This window comes from Myotis nattereri, assembly GCF_964212035.1.
Source record: "Myotis nattereri genome assembly, chromosome: 3".
NCBI lineage: Eukaryota > Metazoa > Chordata > Mammalia > Chiroptera > Vespertilionidae > Myotis > Myotis nattereri.
In genome coordinates, this window is record NC_138077.1 from 201007364 (window position 1) to 201013363 (window position 6000).

Genomic DNA, 6000 nt, shown 5'->3' on the forward strand with positions numbered 1-6000 from the left:
TCCTTCCCCAAGACCTTCCCTAAACTCCTAGCCTTTAAAAACCCTCAAAAAGAAGGTCCCAGTGTGTGTTCTCCTCCCGGGAGCTTTGCCTTCCCCTTTCCTTTCCCTCCCTTCTTCCCGATAGGCATGCCTCTCCTAAACTCTACGGGACCGGGACCACACCAGACTTGAAACCAGGGGAGCAATGGGCAGTGATAGCTCCTCTCCGGGCTAATTCCCCAAACCTGTGCCCAGGGCCCTGAGACAGAGAGTCACATGGCCAAGCAGTTTACAGCCACCTAGTAAATGCTGTCTTCTCTGACTTCCCAGTGAGCTAAAGCACTGTCCTCTCATTTCTTTCCTGTAACATTTCTGGAGAACCAAAGCAGCCCCAACTAGGTCTCTCCTGTTGCTTTTTCTATGCCAAGCCCTTCCTTGTTTCACTGTCCCCAGCTCTAATAAACAATCCCTCAAAGTCACCTGGACTCATGTTATGAAATCTTTCCTGCACCAAGGCAAGAACCCACACACGACCAACTGACCCTAGGCCCGTTCAGGGTCAGGTCCCCTTTCCAGGAACAATTACTCCCCTGCAATGTAGATATGACAAAATCACTACTAGAAAAAAAAAAACCAGCAAAGTTGGTTTTTTTTATTTTTCAAATATATTTTTTATTAATCCCCCACTGGGGATCGAGCCCAAAACCTGAGAATGTGCCCTTGACCGGAATCGAACCTGGGACCTTTAGTCTGCAGGTCAATGCTCTACCCACTGGGCCAAACCAGCTAGGGTAGTGTGCTTTTTTTTAAGAGAAAAAGAGGAATGTATATCATTAAAGAAAATGGAAGATGTAGAAAAGTCACTGGAGGGGGGAAAAACACCCATGCATTGCATCACCTTAACACACCCACTGTCCTGTTAGTATTTTCTATTTTTTCTTTCTTTTCCTGTTTTCTCTATGGCTGATATTACTATTATGTTATTATTATTCAACAGAATAGTGATCATACTAGAGACTCAAGTTTGTATTCTGTTCTTTATTTAATACTAGAGGCCTGTTGCACAAAAAGATTCGTGCAATAGGCCTTCCCTTCCCCTGGCTGCCAGCACCGGTTTTCCTCCGGCACCCGGGACCCAGACCTTTGCTCCGGCTGGAGCTGCCTTCAAGCCTTTGCTGCGCCGGCCGGAGCCGCCTTCAGCCTTCGCTCTGCCGCTCCGCACCTCTGTATGCAAATTAACCACCATCTTTGCTGGCGGTCAACTTGCATATCTTGCCGATTAGCCAATGGGAGGCATAGCGAAGGTATAGTCAATTACCATGTTTGTCTATTATTAGATAGGATGAGCATTTTTAAGTGTTATCATACCCCCTTCCTAGATATTTCTGATGTTTGCAGAATCTATCAAGTGGCTATACCAACTTAACCATTCATAAATAGTGGGACTATTAGGTGGTCTTCCAGCACATTTTTAAAAATTCCAGGAAGTGCACGGCATCTTGTTTGCCCTGGGATGGGTAGACCTCTCCCTCCCTGCCCTGTGATCACTCCTTCAATCAACACCCACTCCAAGGAGGAACAAGTAATTTATACCAAATGCATTGTCCTCAACCACTGTTCTCTGTTACCTTATCCTACTTGCAAATCTTCAAAATATCCTCAGGGCCTGAAAGAGAAAACCCATTTTCTTTATTACAGAGTCCAGAGCTGGCCACAATGGGGACCCTTTCCAGGCCTACCCAGGCAAACAAGCTTTATCTACTCACTGTCCTCAAACCCACTCCAACCTATCTCCCCGCCTTCCTGCCTTTGCTTTCGCACAGAGCATCTCCATCAGTTCTGCTCTTCATCTGTGGTTTCCTGGGTGAGGCTTACCCATCTGCCTAGGTGAAAAGCTTCTTGGGGATTGGATCCATAGCCTGCAGAGATGAAGTTTGGAAAATGGCAAGAGTACCTGCTTTTTCAGACGAGGATAGAAATTCCAGCTTGGCCACCCACTAGCTTGGGCAAATTACAGAATCTCTCAGAGTCTGTTTCCAGTTTGGGATCTTTTAAGGCTTCCAGGATAATGAACTTTCAGGGCCAGACATGCAGTAGGCGACAGCAAGTAATTACTGTTAACAGGGCCCTGTTTTTAATCCCTCGCCTCTACTCCAGCATGTTGATAAAGTGGCACTGGGTGACCAAGGGTAAACTCGGAGCTCAAACTTTCACCAAGGCTGCCCACCACTGTGAAAGCCACTTTACAGATGAAGAAACAGACTCAGAGATGTTGATCGTCTTACCCATGGTCACACAGCAGAGGTAGGATTTGAACCCAGGTTGCCTGACTCTCAAGCTCAAGTTTGTTAAATGAATGAATAATTGACTTAGCCACACGTTACCCAGGTGTGCCCAGAGCAGGACCATACCCTTGGTGTGGACAAGCTTTCCTGAGAGAGAATGAAGGCACGATGCTCCTCCTTAGTCACTGCCCATGACCAAGGTGAGGAGGGCATGGGAGCTATTCTCGTAGAGTCCTGTTTTTACAGAAAATGCATGATCACATGTGAAAGCTGCAGTCCCTCTGACTTGAGTCATCACACCTAACCACTCAAACCAGGATGATACAGTCATAGCACCATTTTCCCACCTTCCTTTCTATGACACAGGTGCCAAGCATGCTTACATATTCTTTTTTATAATAACCCTGTGAGGAAAGCAGAGAAGCGCATCTCATTTGACTCCTCCGGAAACGGAGGCTGTGAATGGTTTCGGAAAGGGAGGCAGAATTGTAAAGCAGCTCACAACACAAGCTGTGGCATCAGGTGGACATGAGTGGGGTCCCAGCTCTGCCATTTGTCCGCCGTGTAACTTTGGGGACTCGCTTCATCTCTCTGAGCAGCACTTCCCTCACCTGTAAAATGAAAGTGATGATGCCTATCCTCACAAGCTTGTGGGGAAGATTAAATGAAACAATGGATGCAAAAGTCTTGGCCCAGAGCTTGGCATTCCAGAAGTGGCAGCTCTTATTCATTCAACAACTATGTATTGAATATCTACTATGGACCGAGCAGCAGGTGCTGCAGAAACAGTCAAAAGCCCCCGGGGCGTGGATCTGATAGCTGTTGGGAGGAGTATTTCAGGCAGAGCGAGCAGCGGGTGCACATGTGCTCTTTTCCCACCATTTTATTTTATTTATTTATTTTTCTAAATATATTTTATTGATTTTTTACAGAGAGGAAGGGAGAGGGATAGAGAGTTAGAAACATCGATGAGAGAGAAACATCGATCAGCCGCCTCCTGCACACCCCCTACTGGGGATGTGCCTGCAACCAAGGTACATGCCCTTGACCGGAATTGAACCTGGGACCCTTCAGTCCGCAGGCCGACGCTCTATCCGCTGAGCCAAACCAGTTAGGGCCCCACCATTTTATTATGAAAAATGTCAAACAAACACAAAAAAAGTTGAAAGACTGGCTCAGTGAAGTCATTCACCTTCCACCTAGACTCAACAATAACGTTTAACCCTGTTAGTTTGATGACATAGCTGCCCTGGATCCCCCATGCTTTTTGTTTCCAGGTGACCTGCCTTGAAGATCTGCACACAACCTGGAACTGTTGTCAGAAACCAGGGGACTTTGGCAAGAGTCAGAGGAGAAGAGAGAAAACTCCCCTTTGAACAAACCTGTTGGAAGAGGCCAACTCCGGGCGGGGGCGGGGGGGCGGGGGGGAGCCTTCCTTTATTAAAGAAAGCTTCTCTGTTCAGCGAGGAGCTTGGCCCTCTTGTCCAGCAGCCAGGCCTCTCACTGGGGCTGGATCAGGATGCACAGGTGTTTGGGGTCCCATGGAATCAGCTGCCGTTCACACGGAGCTTGTCAGCTGGGAAACACAACCGTCCGGGGGTTGCAGTCACAGGGGCTGGAAATCTTGTGTTCATCTGGCTGACGTCTGGTGCCCCTGGGCAAGTGGGTCTGACTGCCTGCTTTACAAGCTACTGGCACAGGACCCAGACCAACAGGGGTCACATTCACTTATTCCTCCACACAGCGGAGTCCTTCCTTATGATACCCAGGTCATAGGAAGTGCTGATGGGCAGCAAAAGGCCAGAAATCAGAACCAGGTGATCATGAGGGGAATGGAGACTTCTGATCTCTGATCTCTAGGAGTCAGGGCACCTGCTCCCTTATTTACTGTTGAGGTAGCTGAGGGCTAGGAATCCTATATTCCTAGACTTTAGAAGAAGACTTTGAAGTCATCTGGGCTAGCTAAGTGGCTAAATACTCATATGCACAAGTCAGACTGCCTGGGTTTAAATCCCAGCTCTCCTACTTACTAGCCCTGTAAACCTGGGCAACTCATTAACCTGTCTGCACCTCAGGTTCCTCATTTGTACTCTAAGACTAATAGTTCCCATCGCACAGTGTCATCAACTGAGTCCACACATGTTAAGCACCTAGATCAGTGCCTAGCAATGGTAAACGCTTAGTAAATGTTAGCTCCCGAAAGCATCTAAAATAAAAGTAACCTTCCTTCCTTCCTTCTTTCCTTATTTCATTCTTTCCTTTTCCTTCTCTTCCCTCCCTCCTTCTTTGATGCTTGTTCTATGTTAGACCTTCTGCTAGGCTCATGCATGTGGGTCACAGGAGAAATTAGCTGCAGGGTCGGAATTAGAAATCAGTTGGCCTAAATCCCATTTCAGGGACTGTCCACCACTGTGGGATGGGGATGCTGAGGCTGGTGTCTTTCCTCAAAGTGCTCATGCCCCTAGCAGATTCCTAGGCTGCCCTGTGAGGAAGTGACCAGGTCTCCCACCAGGATTTTACTGGACCGAAGCCTCCTTTCTTTTCTCCCACCTACCCTTAAAAGATCTATATATATAAAAGCCTAAGTGACTGTTCAACCAGTAGCTATGACACACACTGACCACCAGGGGGCAGATGCTCAATGCACAGGCATGGAAACATGGAACAGACTGATGAATCTCAGAGGAAAGGGGAGAGTGGGGAGGGCTGGAAGAGATTAACCAAAGATCTTTTATGCATAGTAGAGGCCCCTCGGCCTGGCCTGTGGGGATTGGGCCAAATCTGTGCACTGGACCTCCGACATCCCCCAAGGGGTCCCAGATTTCGAGAGGGCACAGGCAGGGCCAAGGGACCCCACCAGTGCACAAATCTGTGCACCAGGCCTCTAGTTTAGAAATAAGTGGATTTAAATACAGATTCAAATATAAATAACTTCATCTGTGTAACTCTAAGGAGTTAGTTCTCCATGGGGCATATCTATATCCTCCCTAGAGCTCAGTATTATTCCTTGCTTTCATTCATTTATTCATTCATTCTCGTTTAATACATTCTTATTAAGAGCTCACCAGATGCCCTAGATCAGTGGTTCTCAACCTTCCTAATGCCGTGACCCTTTAATACAGTTCCTCATGTTGTGGTGACCCCCCAACCATAAAATCATTTTCGTTACTACTTCATAACTGTAATTTTGCTGCTGTTATGAATTGCAATGTAAATATCTGATATGCAGGATGTATTTTCATTGTTACAAATTGAACATAATTAAAGCACAATGATTAATCACAAAAACAATATGTCATTATATATGTGTTTTCCGATGGTCTTAGGCGACCCCTGTGAAAGGGTCATTCGACCCCCAAAGGGGTCGCGACCCACAGGTTGAGAACCGCTGCCCTAGATGAAGTTTTAAAGTACAATTTTGCCAATCTAAAGCTTCCTCTGAGCCTTAATTTCCTCATTTGTAAAACGGATTGTTGATCCATTCTCTGCCTTCTTGCAGGACTATGGTGAGGAGAAAGTAAAGAAATGAATAAAGGAGGATTCTTATGGTTGGGGGCCGAGGGAATGAATGCCCCCTTTTAAACTGAGCACATCGTCTGCCCTTAGTAGGAATGCAGCAACTACTTGTTGAGTGAATAAATAAATGAATGAATGTTGGAATACATGCATTTCCTCCCCCACCCTGTCATAGTTTCTCTGCTCCCATGTGAACTTCATAGACAGGCCAGCAGAGCCA